Genomic DNA, 22,399 nt, shown 5'->3' on the forward strand with positions numbered 1-22,399 from the left:
ACATCATATTTTAAATGACAAGTTTAACAAACAGGTGTTCAATGAGGGAATCTCTAATTACAATCTCTGGGATTTAGTATTTAGAAATTAATCAAAATTAAGCTAAGGGTTTGTATGTCATAGAAGCATATCAATTTATAAAATAAAACATTATGTTTATAGTCATAGGTTTTTATGTCTATATAGTTATGTTTGTATTTCCGTTACCATGTCCATAGCTTTGGGTATGCAGTTATGGAGTCCTCGCTCTTGTACTCTTTGGATTTAATAGCCACATAATAGCGCCTTTTGTTCCTTAGGTCTTGACTTGTCTCACTCAACATGATTCGCTTTAGATTCATCCACTTCCCTGCGAATGCCATTATTTTATCTTGTCTGTTGGCTATGTAGAATTCCATTGTGTATATATACCACATTTTCTGTATCCATTCATCTGCAGTAGGGCATCTGGATTGTTTCCATTGCCTGGCTATTGTGAATAGTGCAGAGATGAACATAGCTGAGCAGGTGTCTTTATAATATCCTGGGTCATGCTGTTCAGGATAGATGCCCAGAAGTGGTATGGTGGTAACATAGGGAAGGTCTATTTTCAGTTCTTTAAGGAACCTCCACACTGCTTTCCAGAGTGGCTGAACTAGTCTACATTCCCACCAGCAGTGTAGTAGAGTTCCTTTTTCTCCACAACCCCGCCAGTAACTGTCATTGTCTGAGTTCAAAATCTTGGCCATTCTTGTTGGGGTAAGGTGGTATCTTAAGGTTGTTTTTATTTGCATTTCCTTTATGACCATGGATGATGAACATTTTCCCATGTTTTTCTGCCATTTTAATCTCTTCTTCTGATAGGTCTCTCTTTAGTTCCCTTGCCCATTTAGTGAATGGTTTATTGGGTTTTGGGGGGGATTAGTTTCTTGAATTCCCTGTAGATACTGGATATTAAGCATTTGTCAGATGTATTGTTGGTGAATATCTTTTCCCAGTTAGTTGGCTGTCTCTCTACTTTTGCAACTATGTTTTCATCTGTACAAAAACTTTTTATTTTTGGGTAGTCCCATTTATCCAGTCTCTCTCCAATCTGTTGTGACCCTGGATTCTGTTCAGGAATCTTTTGCCTGTGCCTATGAGTTCCAGTGTCTCTCCTACTTTATCATGTAGCAGTTTCACAGTTTCCAGTCTGACGTTGAGGTCTTTGATCCACTTTGAGTTAATGCTTGTGCATGACGAAAGGCTAAGGTCAATTTTTAGTTTTTTGCATGTGGCTGCCCAGTTTTGCCAGCACCAATAATTGAATAGACTGTTTGTTCCATTGTATATCTTTGGCTCCTTTGTCAAATACTAGTTGCCTATAGGCATCTGATTCTATTTCTGCATCATCTATTCTGTTCCACTGGTCTTCTGGTCTGTTTCTGTGCCAATACAAAGCAGTTTTTGTTATTATGGCTCTGTAGTAGAGTTTGAAGTCTGGTATTGTAATACCACAAGCATTGCTCTTTTTGCCTAGAATTGTTTTGGCTATTCTAGGTCTTTTCTTGTTCCATATGAATCTTTGGATTATATCTTCAATTTCCGTAAAGAATGTCTTTGGGATTTTGATGGGGATTGCATTGAATTTTTATATCAATTTTGGCAGTATAGCCATTTTCACTATGAGCCATGAGCATGGGATGTCTTTCCATTTCCTAGTGTCCTCTTTAATTTCTTTCATTAGGCTTTTATAGTTTTCACTGAATAATTCCTTTACATCTTTGGTTAAGTATATTCCTAAGTATTTTATTCTTTTGGGGGCTATTGGGAATGGGATCATTTTCTTGATTTGGCCTTCTGTTTGTGTATTGTTGGTGTACAAGAAGGCTACTGACTTCTGAAGATTGATTTGTATCCTGCCACTTTGCTAAAGTGGTTTATTAATTCTAGAAGTTTGGGAGTGGAGTTTGTTGGGTCACTCAAGTAGAGGATCATGTCATCTGCAAATAGGGATAGTTTAATTTCTTCTTTCCCTATGTGGATCCCTTTGATGTCATTTTCTTGCCCTATTGCTCTGGCTAAGGGTTCCAGCACTATATTGAAGAGAAGTGGAGAGAGTGGGCATCCCTGTCTAGTTCCTGATTTTAAGGTGAATGGTTCCAGTCTTTCACCATTTAGTATAATACTGGCTGTAGGTTTTTCATATATGGCTTTCAGTATTTTGAGGAATGTACCTCTTATTCCTATTTTTTCTAATGCTTTCAACATGAATAGATGTTGTATTTTGTCAAATGCCTTCTCCGCGTCCAGAGAAATTATCATATGATTCTTAACCTTAGCTCTATTGATGCGATGTATTTCATTGATTGGTTTGCAAATGTTAAACTAGCCTTGCATCTGTGGGATGAAGGCTACTTGATCATAGTGTATGCTTTTTTAAATTTGTTTCTGGATTCTGTTGGCTAATATTTTATTGAGGAGTTTTGCATCTGTGTTCATTAGAGAGATAGGTCTGTAGTTTTCTTTTTTTGTTGGGTTTTTCCCTGGTTTGGGGATGAGAGTAATATTAGCTTCATAAAATGAGTTTGGTATTGCTCTTTCTGTTTCTATTTCTTGGAAGAGTTTCAAGAGTATAGGTGTTGTTTCATCTTTAAACGTCTTGGAGAATTCCGCAGTGAATCCATCTGGACCTGGGCTTTTTTTGGTTGGCATTTTCCTGATTGCTTCCACAATTTCGTTGTAAGAAATTGGTCTGTTCAATTTGTTTACCTCATCGTTGTTCAGTGTGGGTAGCCTATATTTATTTAAGAAATTGTCCATTTCTACTAGATTTTCTTGCTTCTTTGAATATAGGTCCTGGTAGTACCTATTCATTATGGACTGGATTTCTTGGGAATCAGTTGTGATTGTTCCCGTGGGGTCTCTAATCTTGTTTATTTGAGTCTCCCCTTTCCTTTTTTTGATTAATCTTGCCAAGGGTCTGTCTATTTTGTTGACTCTTTCAAAGAACCAAATTTTTGATTTATCAGTTTTGTGTATAGTAGATCTTATTTCAATCTCTGAAATTTCTGATTTTATTTTTGTTATTTCTGTCCTTCTAGCTGTTTTAGAATTAACTTTTTCTTGCTCCTCTAGGTGTTTAATTTTTTTAAGGTTATTTACATGCTCTTCTTCTGTCTTTTTAATATGCGCTCCTAGTGCGATAAATTTGCCTCTTAGAACTGCCTTTGCTGTGTCCCATAAGTTCCTTTGTGATGTTTCTTGATTGTCATTACATTCAAGGAAGTTTTTAATTTCATTTCTGATCTGATCTGTTACCCAGGAGTTACTCAGAAGTGTGTTGTTCAGTTTCCAAGTGATTGAATGTTTTTTTCACTTTGACTGCATTGTTCAGAATTAGTCTGACTCCACTGTGGTCTGATAGGATGCATGGGATTATATCAGACCTCTTGTATCTGCTTACATTTTCTGTATGAACTATTATATATATATGATCTATTTTGAAGTGTGTTCCATGTGCTGCTGAGAAAAATGTAAAAAGTTTTGCCGTTGGGTGGAAGACTCTGTGTATATGTTAAGCCCAGCTGGGCTATGGTGTCATTTAAGTCGATGGTGTCTTTGCTTAACTTTTGTTGAGTTGACTTGTCATTTGTTGAGAGTGGTATATTGAGGTCTCCCACAATGATTGTGTTTGAGTCTATCTTGTTCTGTAATTCTAAAAGAGTTTGACAAATTTGGGTGTTCCCGTGTTGGGGGGTAAATGTTTATAACTGTAATATTTTGAGCATGGATTGTACCCTTTACTAATATGTAATGGCCATCTCTATTTTTATGTACTGATTTTACTGAGAAGTTAATTTTATCGGAGATTAAGATTGCTACTCCTGCTTTTTTGCATGGTGCATTGGAGTGGAAAATTTGTTTCCATCCTTTCACTTGGAATTTGTATCTTTGGCAGTGAGGTGGGACTCTTGGAGGCAACGTATGGATGGGTGGTGTGTCTTAATCCAGTCTGCTGCTCTGTGTCTTTTGATTGGATTGTTCAGCCCGTTCACATTTAGGGATATTATGGAAAAGTGGTCAGTGTCCATTGTCATTATTTATTTTTACTTCTAGGTTTCTTTTTCTCTCTTTTTCCCCTTTTGTGTTTAGTGAATTATAGATGTTTGCTTCTTGATGAGGGTTCTTGATGTTCTACAATTTTTTCTTGATTAATTAGTATTCTTTGTAATGCTGGTTTAGTGTGCATGTATTCATAAAGCTTCTCTTTGGAGTGAAATATTCTTGTTTCTCCCTCAAATGTAAATGCTAGTTTTGCTGGATATATCAGTCTGGGTTGGCAGTTGTTGGTCTTCAGGACATCAGTGATGTTTTTCCAAGCTTTTCTTGCATTTAGGGTTTACATGGAGAGATCTGCTGTAATTCAAATTTTCTTCCCATTATAATATAGCTCCTTCTTTGTTTTTGCAGCATTTAAGATCAATTCCTTGGTAATTCGGGACTAGTGTCTTTACTATGATATGTCTAGATGAGTTCCTTCTAGGATCTTGCCTGTTTGGGGTCCTGAAACCTTCAATAATGTATTTTCCCTTTTGAAGTTGGGGAAGTTCTCTGCTATGATTTTGGTGAATAAAGGTTGCATACCTTTGTCCTGAATTTCGGCCCCTCCTCAATCCCTATTATACAAAGATTAGACTTCTTTGCTGCATCTGCCAGTTCCTGGAGCTCTCTCTGGTATATTCTGACTGATTTTTCCAAGGTGGCGATTCTCTGTTCCAGCTCTTGTGTTTTATCTTCCGTTTCTGATGTTCTATTCTCCGTCTCCATCAATCTGCTGCTAATGCCTCCATTTTTGCTTGAAGTGTGGACACTGAGCTGATCATGTCTGCTCTGAGGGTATTAATCTTTTCTTTCGAGGAGCTCTTTGGTGATTTCCTGCTTATGTTCCTGGAATTGTTTTTGGAGTTCTGTTTTAATCTCTTTAGTCATGTTCACAATCATCTCCTTGAATAGGGTCATGTTTTGTGTCTCTTCAGGTGCCATTTCTTGGGATGGTGACATCTCTCTCGTCCCTTTGCTCTTGTTACCTTTTGGGCTTTGCGTGGGACTTTGATTATTTATATATGTCATAATTCCTCTTTGAGCTCTCCTTGGCATCAAGAACTGTTGTTGTAGTTTGCTCTGTGGTCAGTAGGTAGCGGTCTTTATTTGGATTGGGACTGCTGGTTCTGGGAATATGTGAATACCTGGGTTCTCGGCCAAATTGATTCCTCTGCTGACTAGGTCAGAGTTTGCAGTTTTTGCAGGTGTTCAGCCTGTTCCCAGAGGCTGTGTACTGCTGCAGGACTAGCTCTCAGCCCAACCAGTAGCCTTACAGTGGGCCGTGGGGTGGGTCTGCAAGCTTCGGTCTCAGCTTGCTGGGCAGATGGTTGGTTTTCCTGTGCTGCTTCAAGGGGCGGGCCCCTGGCCAAGGGTCTGGGGTTTAGGAGTTTCCAGGGGCTCTCAGCAGGACCAGCAGGTGTCTGCTCTGTTCCCAGGGGTGGGGCCCAGCTGAGGTCCTGGGCTCCAAGGGCAGAGCCACGCCTTTCTGATTCTCAGAAGGTGAGCCTGGCTGCTGGTCGGCCCTTCAGTTCCCTGCTGCTTTGTCAGAGAGTCTGTGACTGTGGGGGGCCCCTTGGTGCTTTCTTGCTCAGGATTCCCAGCTGGAGGATGCCTGGCTCAAGATTTGAGGGGGACAGATGCTGGCTCCTATTTTCCCGCCCACCTCACCCGCTGTTGTAAGGCAGCGTCTCAGCGCCCCCCACTCTGCAGACCCAGTGGCCTGGGAGAGGAGCCTGGTGGGTGGGTGGGAGCTGGGACACTTCCGCTTCCCTTGGTGGGGTGCTGGGTTTTGGCTAGCCCGCCTGTCAGTCTCCAGTCAGAGGCCTGGGAGAGGAGCCTGGTGGGCGGGTGGGAGCAGAGACACCTCCACCTCCTTTGGTGGGGTGCTGGGTCTTAGTGCCGCCTGCCTGTCAGTCTCTAGTCAATGGCCTGAGGGAGGGGGCTATTGAGGGAAGGGACAGGATTCTAAATTCCTTGCCCCCCTGCTCCTGCCGGTCTTTCTCTGGCAGGGTGGAGGGGTCTGAGTTAAGTTCTATTGCTTGGCACCAGCTCTGCTTTCCTGATGGATTTGGGGACCCGCTGCACTACTCACGCCTCTGCGTTCATCTGTGGGTGCTGCATGGTGTTGGAGAATCCTTCACTCCCCTCGGCTCTCCACCGCCGCCTGTGGTCCGCGTCTGGGTTCCGCTGCTTGTTGTTCTGTTTCCCTGACTGAGTTCCGTCGCGTCTGCGGCTCGCTGGCCTGGTCCTATGCTGGTTTCTGCAGTGGTCGGGGCTGCCCGGCCTGATGCCCTCCACTGCGGTTTTTAGCAGCTTGGAGCCGGTGGTGAGAGGTGGGGGAGGGGTCCTCGCTTTCCGAATTCTTTGAGAAAGTTGGATGTGAGCTTTATCTGGATTTCTTTTCCGGTTTGAGTCCTTCTCCATTGCTTCTTGAGTTTGTTGTTGTGGATTTCTTAAGGTAATTGACCTGTGGGACTCCCTGGTTCTCTCTTTTTGTGAGAGAGAGCTAGGCAGTGTCCCTATTGTCTTGGCGCCATCTTCTGCTCCTGTCCCTTGTTATTCTATTTTTACACAAGCATCTAAAGAATTTTGATCACCTCCTTTTGCCTTCTCTCTCTTTCTTGTCCCTCCCCAAACAGTTGGTCTCTTACATTCATTCAGAGGAAAAAGCAGCTCAGATACTCTACAGCTTGAGCCATACTCCCCTTTTTATGCATTAGGTCTTGCTTTTGCGTGGGCTGGCACAGACCATCATCCTATTTACATTTTCTCTGTAGCTAGGATGACATGTAGTATACTTCACTATGCCCAGCTTTTTCTGTTGACCTAAAATCTTGTTGTTTTCTATATCCAGAATGGTATGTTATTGTGATATTCCCATGTAGTTGGCAATGGTAGGTACACTTCGTGCTCATCTCTTAATTGAAAAGGGTTTTTCCAGGAACTTTTTGTCTGTCTGCTCTGTGATGGTCCCAATTTCCTGTTTATTAAGCAGGATTGTAGGCCTGAGTCACCAGCACCATAAAGTTTAAAGACCTAGATACTGTCTATGAGAAAAATGTGTGGTATTTAGTGGTCTGAATCTGATTTATTCTGCATAATGTGATAATCACTAGTTTTATTCATATTCCTGCAGATGTCCTAACTCCATTCTCTTAGATGGTTGAATAAAGCTCTGTTGTCTGTATAACACATTTGCTTTACTCTTTAACTGGCTCATGGTTATTTTAGGCTGGTTCCACATTTTGGCTATTATGTGTCCCTTGCAGCCAGAAACATGGACATACAGGCAACCTCTGTTCTGTGTTGACTTGAATTTCTTTGGAGACATTCTTAGAGGGATACATCAGGGTCATATGTTATTTTTATTTTCTGTTGTGGCTATACTGATCCATATTCCCACAAACAGCATAAAGGATTTCCTTTCCACTACATCCTTACTAGCATTTGCTGTTGATTGTCTACTTATTGATTGACATCTGTCTAGGGTAGGATGAATATTGATGTCATTTGGATTTGCATTTCCTTTATGGCTGAAGATGTTGAAACTTTCTTCATGAGTATATTCTTATTTCTTCTTTGGAGAACTATTTGTCCAATTCATTTTCCCATTTATTAATTGGATTATTTTTGTGACTCATATTTGAGTTTCTTATATACTCTGGATATTAATACTAATCTAGACATCATAATAATATTTGATAATTAGTTTTCTAACAGTACTTTTACATAAAGCAATGATATCCTCTTGGATAGTTCTAGTTTGAGCTTCTGCAACATGGAGAGAGAAATTAGAGGCATTTGTGAAGTGGCGTCAATACATATTTCTAGACTGAAAGAAAAATTCAATCTTCCATGTGGGTCTTGACCCTTTTGGTTCATTTTTAGTAACTTGGCTTAATTTTTTGCAAAGTGTTTAATATTTGTGGAAGCAATTCTTTTTCTTTTCTCACAATTCTTTTTGTATTCCCACCATATTTGAATTTGTTGTATACAACCTAATTAAGTCTTGTAGGTTATTATAAGAAGAATCCAGACATAAAAATAGATGGAAGGTAACCAAGGGACAGCAAAAGGAATGAGAGATAACATAGTACATTAAGAAAAACAATCACTCATTATATGGCTTTTGTTTCTATATCTTGGAGGTCCTTTCATTTAGTATCATACTGTATGTGTGTATAAATACCACATCTTGTTGATCAACTGAGGGGCATCTGGGTTGGTTCCATATCTTTGCTATGGTAAGTAGTGCTGCAATGAACATCATTGTGCTAGTGGAGATGAGGGACCAGAGTGGGGATTGGGAAATGGGACCAAGACATGAGAAAGGGTATCAATGTTTGTGAAGTAATGCACCTTCTATCTGGTGAATATAATGTAGCTCTTCTAATAATTACAATAAAAGGTATGTAGAAGAAAATAGATGGAAGGGCAAACCCTTTTGATTCTTGGTGAAGATATTTCTTGGAACCCATTGGTTGTTTATTTTCAAGGAGGAGTTGAAAGGGTAAGTTTCATCTAGCTGAATATCTAGAAGATGTTGTTTAAAAAATTTTGGCTATATAAAAATTGTCAACTATGAGAGAACTCTCCACAGAAGAATTTGGAGGCAGCTTAGTCTTGGGATGAAAGTACTTCCAGGGAAGATAATCCTGAAGGATGGGGAGAGATTAGTCTGAGAATTTCGGGAACATAGTCTCAGTGAAAAACATCAGGTCACACTTAAGTGTTTGGTCTTGACAGCATTAAACATTAATTCATAAAAAGCCTTATTATGTGCCACATTCAAGGGGTACAAGGTGAACAGAATAAACCCAGCTGTTTTCTACTGCAAACTAACCATATAGAATGTAAAACTCTTTCTAGCCTTACAAATACATCTGACAAATAGGTAATAACCCTACCACGAATTGAGTTGCCTTAGGATAAGAAAGAGGCTAATGCTGGAGTGCTGTACAGGTACACCTAAGTTTCTAGGGACATATGACAAGGAAGTATGGTTGAGGGTAAGTGATTTTTAAGCACCTTCTTTATATTAAACCCCATCATTCTGTGAATATCATTTGTGTAAGACAGCATATTCCATTCTTCCTGCTTTTAGTCTGCAAGTACATCTCTTCCAGGATGTTAATTAGTGAAGGAATGCACCTCAGTTGTATGGTAATTTCTTTTTTAAAATTGAATTTTATTGTTTGGATAATGTATAGAGGGGTGACAGTTACATTCGTCGGGTGGTGGGTACATTATTTCTCAAAACTTGATATCCCTTTTCATGTTTTCATCCCCCTTCCCCTTCTTCCTCCCCCTTCCAGTCATCTTGTTTTCCCCTTCCCTTCCCTATTTCAAATAAACCAGTAAGTGTGTGTATAGTATACCAGTATACAAATTCAGATAGAATAATCTCATGAGATTAACCATAAATAAAAAAAAGAAAAAAGAAAGGATTAACTTTACATACTACATTAAGAACAGCAACCACAAAGATAAACCTCTTGTTTCATTAACTTAGAATTCACTTTGTTGAGTCTCATTCTGTATAACCTTATGTTCGCAGCTTTTAGGCTATTATGGTCCTCTGTTAGGAGAATCCTAAATGTGTACTAATTATTACAAATAAAGGGAAATCATAGAGCCTGTGCTCTTTTGGGTCTGGCTTACTTCACTTAATATAACTTTTTTCCAAGTCTTTCCACTCCTTACAAATGGGGTGATATCATTCTTTCTGATGGCAACATAGAATTCCATCATGTATAAGTATCACATCTTCTTGGTCCATTGTTCTACTGAGGGGCATCTGAGTTGATTCCATATCTTAGTTGTATGGTGATTTCTATGTTCTATGGATTTTAATGCCTTTTAGTGGTGTGGATTCTAATGGCTTGCCAAGGACAGTAAACTTTTGGTGAGTTAACAGAGAAATGGAAAAATCAAAGTTCAGCAAAACCTAACACTGGGAAGCAGGTATTCAAAAGAGGAGGAACCAAGGATTGCCAAATAAAAACACTAAGAGGAGAAAAATAAAGTATCCAATGTATATCTTATAAGATTAAGAAGAGTGAGTGAAAGAGTGGGTAGGAAAAGGACAGGTAAGAATCTTGAAGGGATGACATTGATCAAGATATGCTGTAATCATAAAACTGCTTGATTAAATGGCACCTCCTTTATACAACTGCTTAAATAAAAAGAATTTTAAAAAGTGTCTTCTCTATTGCTAAACTTTGCTTTGCATCAAAGTGGAGAAGATAGTAGAGTTCTCTGAGTCCATATCAGATATTTTGTACTGCCTGCTTAGCCCTGCAGAATACTAATTGCTTGGGTGACTTCAAATGCTGGGTACTCATTGCCAAAAGCAACCGAGGTCTGCTCTTTCTATGACTTTGTCTTGTATGGCTAGTATATCACACTGGATTGAGTGATGGTGACTCAACTTGTGGTTGCTCCTCAGTCTGTTGGTCTATTAGCTGTGGTAGAACATTTTTATATCTCTCTTACAAAAGTTCTTCCACTTACTGTCGCCTCTGCATCAGAAACAGCCTTGTTACAAAAATAGAAAATAAGTGGAAACATTCCAGTGCTCACAGAAGAGAGCCAAATATCACACAGGGTTTTTATTTTCTTTTAAAGACAAAATAAACATTTATGGTAAATGTTTTCATGTTTGCCTTTTGGATTCCACCAGGAAAAAGTAGACATGAATGTAATAATAAATCAACACTAAAATCATCGATGGCAAACGATGGAAATATTACCTAGAGATAATGGAAGCAGCAAGATCTTATTCTGTTCCCAAGGTCAAACTATTTCTCTTAATATTTAAAATATGAAGTGCCATTTAGTAGATCCTAATCATTTTTTTAAGATTTTACTGCTTAACACATGGATTTGTATGGAAAATAGCCTGGGTACCAAATGAACTTGTTCATATCTGAACTATACAGTTTCATTTGAGAACATTTCATGTGCTTTCTTTAAAATAAGGGGATGTTGATGCCTTGATTATAATATATTTCTTTTAGTGGATATTAAAATCAATTTTTCCATATATTTTTATTGTAATTAATAGAAGGGTTACATTATATTTGCCAGATAGAAGGTATATTAATTCACATACATTGATACCCTTTCTCATGTCTTGGTCCCCATTTAAAATTAGTTTTTTAGTAGTTTAGGTATTTAATTATTATCTTTAAGCAATTGAACAAAGCAGTTGCAATTTAAAGCAGTTTATGAATACAGTATATCTTGATCAATACAACTCTTCAACATTCTTACCTATCCCTTGTTTTACTTTTGACTGAATTCTCCCCTGTCTCTCTTCTCCATTTTCTACCTTTTAACCCTTGACTTGACCTCATCCTACTCATTTCAAGTACCTACTTTCTGGTGTTTTACTTTGCTGAATTTTCATGCTAGCAAAATATTCTTACTGTTTACTAGCTCTGTGAGATGACTTCTGGTTTCCCAAATATGACATGATTCTTTATATCCTTAGTGTTGAGTTTTCTCTTTCCTCTTCTGTCATGTTCTTCTTTCTTGGCTAGTAAGTACCAGCACATGTTTGCTGCAAATATAGATGAGTGAAATGAATGTGGCAATTCTGTATAAGATGTTATTTTCACATTGAGTAAGCACCTTACTTCTGCCAATTTAGTTAAAGTTTGGAACATTCCTTCGATGTAGGCATCATCACATCCATTTTACCTTTCAAACATAGGAGACATTCCAAGGTTAATTAGTTTTACTAAGGTCATTCCACTACCAAGAGGGAAAGCTTTGACCCCCAAGTTCTGTATTATTTCAAAGGCCACATAAACTGCCTCCCACTGCTATGATTTATGTTGAAATCACAGAAGCAGCTGGACAGGAAAAATTAGAATAGTGATTAATAATAACTCCCATCTGAAGAGCATTTTTACCATTTGTGGAGCTTTAAAGCCCAACTTGTATCATTGAATTATCCTAACTTATTTAAATATGTATATTTTCCCCTTTAGAGAAATTACACATAAAATCCATGAAAGCTTATGGAAGCAATTGTGAATTTTAATATTGGAAGGAACATCTTTATTTTCATCCATATTTTGGAATATCCTATCTCTCTTTTTCTCTTTCATTTGTGTGTGTGTGTGTGTGTGTGTGTATACACAAAATGGTGTACATAATTTTTACTTAATAATATATCAGTAAAGATCAATAGTTTTTTTCTATTCATAAAGGTATTTAATGTTATTCTAATTTAGTAAGTTATGTTGTTGATAATTCTGTGGCTTGTGTTTCCTTGGCACATGCATTGTCTTGATCCAATTACTCTTTAGCTGATTACATACAATGTTTGTCATACTACCAATAATAGTGGTCTCTTTCAGACCATAGTTCCATCTTTGAAAACCCCTCATGTCAATTAGATCAAACTCTTGCTGGATTCCTAACTTGGTCTTCTGGGATCCAGACACAATATTCCATCTTGATTTCTGGTAGAGGTCCATTTCTTAGACTTCTATAACTTAACCAGATTATTTTGCCCATTAAATGCAGATCACTTTAATAATCCATGAAATGCATCCTTGTTTTGGTAAATAGAACCTTTCAAAAATTGGTTTACAAAGATTATTTTATCTCAATATATAAATTTGTAGCATAAATGTTACCCACGTTGCTAAGGATATGCAAGTTTTTGAAAACATTTCATGATTTAGCCACTATCATTGGATGGCAAATGGTAGTTTCAGAACTTGACCTAGTCTTCCTGATCATAAACGTGAATGTCTTACCTTTCGCCATACTAAAAGTGATAATTTAATTATATTTTATGAATTGAGAAGAAAATATGGATATTGTTTTTTTTATCATATTGAGGTACATGATAGTCCTAGTTTCAAATTTTAAATGACTTTGAGACATGGCTGTTCCACTTTCTTAATTCCTCTGCTAATTAAATTTCAATGGCATTTAATTGCTTACCTTGAGGATAAAGTTCAAAGTTCCTAATTTGGCATATAAGACACTCTAGTATCTGAGTCCAATTTACCATTTTCCAACTTATCATTTATTCATACGTTATTACATGAAACACAATGATTCATGTCTTTATTTCTTTACTGGCTTCTAGGCCTTCATATTTTCTCCTTAATCCAGATGGATCTTTAATATTCTATTCCCCAAGACATTATCCCTACATAACATAGTTCATAGTCAGACTCAAATGACTGTGTATATAATGAAGCCTAACCTTAACATCCAAGTAGAAATCATTTATTTCCTCAGCCTCAGAAAATGTGATATCTTTTGAATTATATGTTTAGCTGGTATGCCATTGAACAAGTAGTTTATCAGTGTGTACAGACATTTCATGTGTAAACTATTAATTAGCTTCTAAGGCCCAATGCCTTTCTATCATTGGACATTCAACATCATGCAGACAACTTATCTTCCCCTGATATCCAATATACATGGGCACAGAGACAAAGAACATTGGAGCTAGCTTAATGGTAGAGTGCTTGCCTAGCATGTATGAAGTCCTGGGCTTGATTCCTCTGTACCACATAAGCAGAAAAAGCTGGAAGTGGCACTGTGACTCAAGTGGTAGAGTGCTAGCCTTGAGCAAAAGAAGCTCAAGGATAGTGCCCAGGCTCTGAGTTCAAGCACCAGGACTGGCAACAACAACAAAAAAAGACAAAGGACAGTGACTATATGTATATTTGTTTGTAACTTATTTGTTAAACACGTCATTTGAAATATGATGTAAAAGTCAATGTTAATAAATTCTTTTGATAAAAAAAAGATGAACAAGAAGTAAATATACATTGCTGACCTATGGTCAGTCCTGTGTAAATAGTGAAAATTCACCCTATAGGTTTCCAGACTGGTAGTAATTCTCTGTGGGTCCTATGAATCCAAACTCGGAGTCCCTTTACATGAAAGGTAGCATGTGTTTGCAGCTGAATAGCTTTATCGAACAATTTCCTGCAAGTGGAACTTCAGGAGTTTAATAGACTTTTCATTCTGTATCGGTTTCTTTTCAGTCCAAGATGGCAATGTTTTTTTGGTGCAATAATTTTCTCAAGAACCTATGGTTCTCCTGTGGATTTTAATGATGCTCACTTCATTAGACAAAAGCAATATGCCCAGATCTTCTCAAGATAATCGGTTCCCTAATTTGAGTTCCTGTTGAGATGGCTGATGCACTATGGTGATTGAGAGGGTCTTTCAGACAGACCCTCAATCTCTGGAAAGGATTCTTTGTGAAAATGAACATATTGACCTTTTGATCTTTCTAAATTTGTAGCAAAAAGTTAGTCGTTTACAACTTTCCTTAGGCCAGGCTTTCTTAATTTTGTCATCTGGTGATATTAGAATTTTCAAATGATCAATTCCAGTTTCCTTTTAGTTTGATCAGTTCTTCCCTTAATCTATCCCTCCAGTCTTATTTATTACTGTAACCAAGAAACCAAGAAGAAACAAAACCTTCACCATTTATTTATTAGTTTCCCTAAATATCTATATTTCGCATATAAAAGTTTTGCTTCCCATGTAACTTTAGGAAACAATTTTTCTTCACTCTCTACCACACCGTAAAAGGATCCATCTATTTTCCCCAATTCTTTATGTACTTCCTTCCTTTCTTTTGAACATCTGAGAGCAGACTTTTACTAATAGTTTGTTCATGGCCATGCTTGATTTCTCTCTTATATTCCTCAAAATTCTTTCAGACTTAGCTGACTTCAGAAGAGACTGGAATCTTCTTGCCACAAATATATACAATCTGTATTCACATTTTATGCTATGTAGGAATTACCACAAACTTAAAGTCTTGAGAAACAACCCTTTGTATCTCATGGTATCTTGAGGTCAGGTTTTTAGCAGTGCTCAGCTTGGTTTGTGCAAGTCTCAGACAAACTGTTACTCTCATCTGAACGTGGAGATAAGAGAGCATCTGCTATGGATATTTCAAAGTGTGAAATGAATAAACAAATGATCAATCATATGAAAAACTAGGTGAAATGAAAACTAGGTGAAATATAGGTAAACTTAATGTGACACTGGATAATGAATGGAAATTTAAATGTAAAACATGGAAAAATATTACTCAAAATAAACTAAAAATATATGTAGCTAGGTAAAATCATGAAAAAGACTTATTTTATTGTCAGGATAATGTACAGAGGGGTTACAGTTACTTTCATCAGATAGTACATGCATTACTTCTTACACATTGATACCTCTTCTCATATTTTTGTCCCTGTTTCCCTCTCCAGCCCCCTCTGAATCATCTTGTTTTCACCCTTCCCTTCCCTATTTCAAATAAACAAGTAAACGTATATACAATATACCAGGTAACAAAGTCAGGTATAGTAACAGCATGAGATTAACTACAAAGGCAAAAAAAAGAGAAAAGAAAAAACATAGTACATGAAGAACAACAATCACACAAGATAAAGCTCTTGTTTCCATATCCTAGAGTTCATTTAGTCTCATCCTATATGACCTTAAACACATTAAAATTCTGATTGTGAAACTGATGAAAAGTTACAAAAATAATGAAGTAATTAATTTCAGTTAATAACAAAATGAATTCAGGGTGATAAAGAGTAGCAAATATTCAATACACAAATACAAACCACAAAAGAGGTATTATAAATAGCTTACTAAGTATATATGTGTCTATCTTTGTTTATTTGAAAATAAATAATAAAATATTCTAGTATCTAATAAAATTCAAAATGCTCAAAACTAGTAAAGAAATGGTGATTAGATAATTGTGTAGAAGAAAAGACTGAAAATTTAAGATTACCATTTTACATTAATCTGTTTTCAAAGCCTCAAAGTTAACCATATTGTTTTACCTAATAATTCTTTATATTTCCCATTATAATCAAATAACCAGCAATGTAGAAAAGATTTCTATACAATAATGTTCTTTGAAGTACTGATCATAATAATAAGGCATTTGAAAATAAACATCCATCATAATGGGAAATGTTGAGTAAATTACAGAATATCTATAGGATAGAATATTGTTTAGTCATTAAAATGACATTTAAGATGAATACTAAATGATGTGGAATGATTCTTAGGTAAGAAAAAGGCAAGATAGAAAATGATTTATGGCATGGAACTAATATGTCAAAAATGTATTGTTAGGAAGAAATTCATGAGTCCATTAGCAATCTTTTTCCTTAAAAAGTGGAGCTGACCCTGTTGTATGCTTGCTCTCAACAAAGAGCTAATTGCCTTATTTTGGAGCTTTATCGAAGTATCTTGATTATATAGACCCTTTCATGTGTATAATAAAGTGAAATGTTAATGTTGAGGAAGCTTTAGAGCCTGAAATGGCCCCAAGTAAAGTTAGTTTGGGGTACTCATGGAAGTCATTTTATTAAAGTGATATAAATGGAGATAAAATATTGACCTCAAGTCTAATAACTGTTCATGATCATGACCTTTGCAAGCCAGGGTAGAGACAGACAGGAAGAGGCCAGGAAGGATTCCTCCGTGGAACTTGTTGAGGGAACTCAGATACCTTGGCTTCAGAAAAAAAAATACCTGGCTTCTATAAGTGAGAGCATATTTTTTCCTCATTAAATCCCTCATGATTGAGTTAATATGTTATAGTAGTTGTAGGAAACTAACATACATGGCCAAGAGAAGGGTAACTGACTATATAAGGTTATTGTTTTAGAAAGAGAGCTGATGCAACATACATTGGAGCAGAGGTTTGCAGGAAAGTGAGGAAAAAGTCATCTAAAGGAAGCACCCACTAAAAGAAGGGCGTCAGTTTCTTAGGAGGGAGCGGGCTTGTTATGGTTGGCGAACCATATCAAGTGGGCTTGATATGGTCAGCCTGCTAGAAGGTGAGAGAGATAGGAACAGAGTGGCAAGAGGTGCGATAGATGAAGTGAGAATTAGGTCCTGCTTAGATCATGTAGTACCTGGAACCTTATTCTTTATGAGGCAGAAAACAATCAGAAGATTGTAAGAAGAGGAGATACCAATACTTTGATGTCCTCTGGTTCTCCCAGTTAGCCATCTGACTCAGACCTGTGGTCATTACATTCTATATAATTTTCTACTCAATGGAACTTGAGGACATACTGAAAATACCTTTCAGTAACTTGAGGAGGAGACTTCCCAGTCCTGTCCGTGGATAATCTGCAAGCAAATATGAGCTATCTTCCAACAAGAGGATCTCTTCCTTTAGCTTAACACTGGCACATAATTATCCTAAATCATCTCCACTATTTTATCCTACTATTCTGTATTCTGGGTTTTATTATCTTCAGAAGGGCCCAGAAGTGATAATGGTATGGGCCCTCCACCCCCCTCTATGAAAAACAAGAGATTCAATAAAGAAACACCCACAGCTGCAGTCCCAGTTTAACCCTTGTTGTGAACTCCATTGTGTGACCAATTCACTTGGATTTTTTTTTCTAATTTATTTTTCCCCCCCGGAACTTTGGAAAGTTATGTAAGAGGGTCACCTGTCCACTCCTCCCATCAGTCTCCCCCATCCCATCTGTTCCCACTTCCCAGACTGATTTTCCATCTCTGCTTTCTTAGCAAATCTCGCATCTTAAACTTCAGATCAAGAGTCATGTCTTGCTACACATGTTATCTTTCTCATAGTACCTAATCCATGGCCTTACACGGTTTAACTTACCAATACATATGTGTTGAATTTGGTGTTAGTTGGGAAGGGAAGAAGGATTAAGTTATGAATTTGAATAAATAAATACTAACTATATCAATATAATTTCTGCTTTCTCTTAGAGACCCACTGTACAACCTTAGGAAGTAGGAATTGAAAGCATACTAGATATCAGCATTGTAGAATTTGAACACCCACCTCTGTTTCCTCTTCATATATTCTCTGGAGAGAGTTCTGTGGGTGCATTTTTTTGAGACAGCTGCAAGGATGGCCTTTTCAATTTGAGCATACGAGCTGAGTCATTAGCACTAGAAAAATCTCAGAAGTGTGTTAATATTAACTCTTGCTCTACACCCACTTCTTCCCACCCAACAATGTTACAGAGAACATTTAGATCTTGATTTCTAGGAGGAATATATACTTCTTCTGTCATCAACACTGAATGCAATATTTTTTGGGGTAAAAGTTTCAGTTTGCTTATTCATTATCTGATTTAACTTGCAAAGTTTTCATAAAGTGCAGAGAAAAGGCTAAGATAAAAATACAAATGGGGGCTGGGTGCATAGCCTAGTGGTAGAGTGCTCATCTAGAATGCACGAAGCCCTAGGTTCGATTCCTTGGTACCACATACTCAGAAAAATCCGGAAGTGGCACTGTGGCTCAAGTGGCAGAGCACTAGTCTTGAGTAAAAGTGTCCAAAGACAGTGCCCAGGTTCTGAGTTCAAGCCCTGGGATTGGCAAAAAAAAATTCAAATGGGTAGAATGCTATGAGCCAAGAAGAACTGGAGAATCATGATGGAGTGAGTAATCAGAATAACCTTTTCAGAGAAAATCTACTTTGACACACTTCTCTTTTATTCAAGTCCTTGGAGTTATTTTTTCCCTGTAGTTTTCTGCTGAGCTGCTTAGACTTATGGTATAATGAGAACCTTACTGTTAAATAATATTTAAGTTTTGTATCATGTTTATTTCTAAAGAGATAAAGAGACCCTCTTTTAAGTCAGTGTTACATCTTGCTTTGGTGAGGAATCTGGGTGCTTCATAGAGGATGGTGATTTTCTCATAGAACTAGAAAATAGTTTGGGGGGAAAATCAGAGTAATTTAGCCAACATTATTCCTGTTGCAACAGTAGACCTGCAGAAGGCTCTCAGAGTCTCAGAATTCTAAGGATATGGTGGGACCAACTATAAGCTCAGGATGGAGCTCAGATACCCAGTACAATAACTTCTGAGCTCTCATTTTATCTTAGAAAGAACTAAGGAAAATTAGGAGGCCAGGAATTACTTCTGTTAAATGGGTTACTATGTATTCAGCCATCTTTCTATGTAAGATTTGTGTGCAATTAAGATGGATATCTCTTCTGCTCAGAAAGAATGATTATTTAAGAGGGGGAAGAGAAGAGGACTTTCCTGTGCATGTTTCCTTTATCATCAAAAATTGTTTTTCTCAAGGACTACTGGTAGAGAGTTTCTTTTGTATTTCACTTTCTAGAACTAGGTCATGAGACATACTTACAGCAATTACTTGTTAATATCAACAGGTTTCCTATGACTGATTCACAGGATTCATAGCTCATCTCATAAGAAAAGACAGATTTTTTCTTTCAAAATTTGTTTTTTTTTAGTATGGGTGAGAAGAGAACTAATAGCTATACTTAATGAAATAATTTAACATTTCTTCTCAAAGAATTTGGGCCAGATTCACTAAAAATAGTGTCAGATATGCACCTTTCTCTTGACCTGAGAAATAAAGTCCTTGATGACACTTTCTTACACGTTCATTTCCAAGTGCAGAAGTGTCCTCTTTGACTTAATGCAGTAATAAAATGTTAAAGTAGTTCAAATAAAGAGATAAACCAGTCTTTGAGATACTATGTCTTTGTTTTGGACAATGATAGGAGAGGCGAATAATCTTTGTAAGTGTTAAAGCCTTGATATTTGGGATTTCTTATAATCTTAATTAGCTTCCTGCATTAACTATACTAAAAGCCTCAAGTAAAATGATGATAAAGTTGGTGATAATTGCAGTGTGAATTATTTTAGAGTAACCACCTCTGTAGATGGTGTAAATGAATAAAGTAGTCCAACATGTTGCCTGCCTGTGTAAGAGGTTGTGAGTCAAGAAGAGATCATCTTTCTGGTTCTGAGCCAATGAGCAGGGGCTGTAGAGGCCACACTGTTCTGTTTCATGAACAGAGAACATGTGGCCTCGGAAGTGGAGGAGTAGGGAAAGTGCTAGAGGACCAGCATGCTGTGAAAAGCTAAGGGAGAATGCCTTGACCCTGAGTTCAAGCTCTAGGGCTGGCACAAAGAAGAAACAAATACAATGCTGAATAGCATGAATGATGATATAGTGATGGAGATTGTTTCTTAACTTGTGAAAATAAAGCTACCATCTCATCTCTTTTAACATCACTGTGAAAATTTTCAGCTTTCTTCAGTAGTATTGGAATTTCTTTTCTGAAATGATCAAAGGGGAAATTATCATTAATGAATAATTATGATTTATGGATTATGTTTTCAGAAACATAACCCACAAATGTAGATAGATAGTTGTGCAAGCCCTCATATTCTCTTATTCATACTCTAGAACTTATCTAAGTAGAATTTTGAAAGTTGGGTATTCAGTACAATATCTGTAGCTATTTTTATGTGTGAAGGCAAAAATTTTAAGGGAAAAATATGTCCAATTTAGCCAGATGCAACCAGCAGGAAATGTAACTGAACTCATACTAAGCAATCTGGATTTGAGGCCCCCCTTGCATACTTTCTTGCTGTGTGACCTGGGGGAATGAGACAGTCTCTCTTGATTCCCTTTTTGCATCTGTTGACAGAAGGATTAGAGGGTTTTGGAAAAAAGTGTTTGGGAGGCTGAAGCCAAAGGTCTGCAGGCACTTGCAAAGGGTCTAACTAGAAAAACTTCCACCAGAGTGGATCTATCTTTATCTGTTCTGTACATCATGTTTCAGGGGAAAATAAAGAAATGTTAAGATAGGGTCAGCTCTATGGAAAACAGTTGTGTAGTTCCACAAGACACTGAACACAGAAGTATTGTTTGATCTATCAATTTCACTCTTATCTATTTGTACCAAAGAATTGGAAAGGGCCTCAAATATCCAACCTTCATTTCAGCATTGTGCATACACACCAAAAGGTGAAAACAACCCTAGAGTATCTATAAACAAGTGAAATGATAAACAAAATGGGACATATATATACAACAACACAAATATAGAAAGAATAAAGTTCTGATACTGCACACTACACACAATCACACACATGCACACAAACCTGAATATATGAATCTAAGAGAAAAAGGACAAGTATTGGATTAGTACAGCATAGTTGAGCCAGTATCCTCATGGATTTCCTCTAAGTGGATTCATCCAATTACACATTGGAGATATTTGAAAAAAAATTTATACATATATACTTCTAGCACAGTCCTAATTCCCTGAACAATACAGCATAAGAACTATGAACGTTCACATTATTTTGAGTACTATAAATAATTTAAAGATGAATTAAGGCATATAGGAGGACATGCATAGTTAAGAGCAAATGCTATACCATTTTATATAAGAGAATTACACATCTATATGTTTTGGTGTCCTTATTAGGCATTGCCATGTCTTACTGATACTGAAGGAAAACCACTGGCTCACTCTACATGCAGAATAGCTAAACCTCACAGAGACTGAACATGGGTGAGAAATGATCCAAGCAGAGCGAGGAAGAGACTTGAGTAATTACTGTGTGGTGAGTACTGAATGTCTGGAAGAATAGAGGGCTTAGGACTATGTAATGTGCTTATTATGTATGTTACTGATTCATGTATTAAACAGATTGACATGACAAGTTCTGATTGTGTATATTTTAATGCAGCTATTCAGATTTTGCCTCTAAAAAGCAAGTGGATTTTCAATGTCTTCACTGCAAAGATATATGTATGTGAGATGATATGTATTTTAGCTTTATTTTATTATTCCACAATATATACATGTCTTGAAACATTGTATTGTATACCATAAATATATACAAATATCTGCCAACTAAAATAAAACTTCAAAACACTTTTTTTCAGCTGGGAGTTTGGCCCAGTGGTAGAGGGCTATCCTAGCATGCACAAAGACCCAGACTTGTGTCCTCCATACCAGATACATAGAAAAGCCAGAAGTGGTGCTTTGGCTCAAGTGGTAGAGCCCTAGCCTTGAGGAACAAAAAGCCTAAGGACAGTGCTGAGGCCCTGAGTTCAAGCCCCAAGACTGGCAAAAAAAACCCACCCAGAAAACAATACAAAACAACAACAACAAAAGAGACAAAAAACAAAAAGAAACAAAACATTTTTTCAATCAAAGGTTTCCAAGTCAATAAAGACACAGAAACTCCTCTTTATATTATGCTAAGCAGCCAACAGGATTTTTTTCCTTGAGGAAGAAAATTATTTTTTTTTTATTTTTTTTTGCAAAAGATTATTTTTCACAATTTGCATTTGATTATATACATTGGTAGTGCTACCAAACCAAATAATGGTTGTTTACAAGCACTAATTTACAGCACTAATTCCATTTCTTGGCCCAGTAGCAGTTTCAGTGCTAAATGCTTGGGAGACAAACAGCATACCTCCCTAAATCCAAGGCATTAAGGTCTACTGTGGTATCCCTGAGTTTTGAAGATTCAGTGGGAGAA

The 22,399-nt window shown here is 37.1% G+C and overlaps 1 long non-coding RNA gene across 1 annotated transcript in view; it reads left to right on the top strand.

The window, feature by feature from the left end:
- Positions 1 to 22,399, top strand: part of LOC150054772 (uncharacterized) — a 214,952-nt gene that overhangs the window by 191,297 nt on the left and 1,256 nt on the right. The window contains exon 3 of the long non-coding RNA XR_016537655.1: positions 21,331 to 21,469. This is a non-coding gene — a long non-coding RNA (uncharacterized LOC150054772). The remainder of the gene's footprint in view (positions 1 to 21,330; positions 21,470 to 22,399) is intronic.

Source organism: Megascapheus bottae, chromosome 14, assembly GCF_031878675.1.
Source record: "Megascapheus bottae isolate mThoBot1 chromosome 14, mThoBot2.hap1, whole genome shotgun sequence".
Taxonomy (NCBI): domain Eukaryota; kingdom Metazoa; phylum Chordata; class Mammalia; order Rodentia; family Geomyidae; genus Megascapheus; species Megascapheus bottae.